Source organism: Engraulis encrasicolus, chromosome 1 (genome assembly GCF_034702125.1).
Source record: "Engraulis encrasicolus isolate BLACKSEA-1 chromosome 1, IST_EnEncr_1.0, whole genome shotgun sequence".
Lineage (NCBI taxonomy): Eukaryota > Metazoa > Chordata > Actinopteri > Clupeiformes > Engraulidae > Engraulis > Engraulis encrasicolus.
Window position 1 is genome coordinate 53,010,546 of NC_085857.1, and position 2,500 is coordinate 53,013,045.

Here is a 2,500-nt window from a genome sequence, read left to right on the forward strand (position 1 = left end):
TTATATCAGGGGAACCTAATAAGGCCATCTTATTTTGCCCTCCGCATAATTTTAATGTTATGCCGTTTCAGATGAAATGTGACAAGTTTTGTCAAGAAACTTCAGGGGACCTAGTGATGGTGAGATCTGTTGTAGCCTAGGTGGCTGCCTTCAATATAGGCCAAAAGTGCAGGGGGGAAATCTTGGTTTGTAATGCCAGTGTACATGTTGTCCAGTCATAAAATTAAGTTGTATGGTCTGAATGGAACAGCGAGAATTAGAGTCATTGCTATTCCCTTGGATGTCGGGATTGTTAAGATGTGAGAAAGTTTCCTCAGGTGAATGATTGAATCTAAAAATTGAGAAATTGGTGTAATTTGTGATAATTACGGCACAGTAAGAAATAGGTGATATCTGCTGAATCTGTCTTGTTTCTCCCGGTAACCACATTGAGGGTTAAGTTGTTGGACGGCAACAACGGCTAAGCGGGATCTCATCGCCCAACGCAACATTTTTGCCACTAAATACATACAGTAGACACTTTTCAGAAGCCAGCACATGCCTCTGCCCATAGTACCATACCCATTTGTTTTGCTATATCCTGTTACCACGCAAATACTGTTTCCACATGGCCAGGGCATGTAGGGGAGGCAAAGCGGAGCTCAATGCTCTTCTGGAGACCCGCCCCATTCATATTCTGATTGGATAAAATGGTACTGTCAGTGTTCTCCTTTCAGGTCATTGGCAGACAAATGCACATAGCCGAAAGTGAACACGTTTATTTTTTGTATGACTTTGCCTCGCAGTCAATCGCAATATTTAAACTTCTGTGGAAATGAATGTTGGTAACATTTTTAAGACCTGGGTAAAATACATTTTAGACCTAGGATGAAAATATGTCTGTTTTTAGACTTTTTTAGGCCTAAAATCACAGTTTCTGAAATTCAGACTTTTTTTTAGACTCTTTTCAGATGGGAAAGGATCTGCACACTGCTTGCAAAAGACTTAATTTATTTGGAGCAACATTTCAATCATAGAGCTTCTTCAGGAAGAAACGTTGCTCAAAATAAATTTGATGAATTTAGATCAATTACATTTTTTGCAAGCAGTGTGCAGATCCTTTCCCGCTCCTACATGTGACAGTTTTTGATTTGGCACCTGCTGATGCTTTTCTGCTGGATGTGTGCGCTTTCCACTACATTCAGACTTTCTTTTAGACCCCGCGGGAACACTGTGGCAATTATTATTGAATCCAATGGGTCCAGCTTTCTGCTGGCCGTACCCATAGGTTTCAATGATACATGCTAGCTTGGTGGTAATATCTGCACTGCCCGACTCAGAGATCTCCTGGAAGCACAGGGGAAAGTGGAAACTCAATTATCTTACTCAAGAAAATGTGTTTATTTCCAGAAATGGTTCAGTATTGCTTAAACATGCACACAATTGCACACAAGCAGCAAGTTAACACAACAACAGCTGGCTGCCTGACAAACACATGCACACGCACACGCACACACACACACACGCGCACACACACACACACACACACACGCAGACCAGCAGCAGCTGAAGCATGCTTACAGCAAGGGGTGGGGGAGGGGCAGCAGGAATGCCAAGAAGAGTTAGTGACCTAGGAAACTCTCTCTCTCTCTCTCTCTCTCTCTCTCTCTCTCTCTCTCTCTCATCACACAGCGTACACACAGCGCATGGTTATGGAATGCCAAGGAGAGTGGCAGTGAACACTGACTAACACTAACACACTAACACACACACACACACACACACACACACACACACACACACACACACACACACAATGGACAGACAATAGAACAATAGGAGCCTCCTGCAAGTTGTCGGTAGTTGATGGGGGCTTAGCGTCCTTCACACACACACGCATGCACGCATGCACGCACGCACACACACACACACGCACGCATCCACGCACACACACAAGGAGATTTCCAGTAAATCAATTCAGAAAAAAACGGCTCAGTGGAAAGGAAGAAGCCTGAACACACACACACACACACACACACACACACACACACACACACACACACACACACACACACACACACACACACACACACACCATAACTCATGTCCTTTATCTCCCTCACAGGTGTGAGATGAAAGTATGTGTGTGTGTGTGTGTGTGTGTGTGTGTGAACCACATCAAGGTGGAAGATAAAACGTTAAAATAACACACTGTTGCCCATCATTCTCTCTCACACACACACACACACACACACACACACACACACACACACACACACACACACACACACACACACTTGCCCATGTAGTGACATACACACACTAAGAAAAACCGCACACACACATACGCTGGAGGAGAGAGCTCCAAAGAGGTACCGAGGTCAAGTAGAGTAGAGTAGAGTAGAGTAGAGTATTATTTACTGATCCTGAGGGATATCAAGGTGTCAAGTAGCATACATGCATAAATACAGAGGAAGAAACAAAGACATCACACACAACATTGCACATATATCCATCATAT

At 43.7% G+C, this 2,500-nt stretch overlaps 1 protein-coding gene across 1 annotated transcript in view; it reads right to left on the reverse strand.

Moving 5' to 3' along the window:
* LOC134454421 (EGF-containing fibulin-like extracellular matrix protein 1) overlaps positions 1-2,500 on the reverse strand; it is a 27,952-nt gene that overhangs the window by 16,658 nt on the left and 8,794 nt on the right. The window lies entirely within an intron of this gene.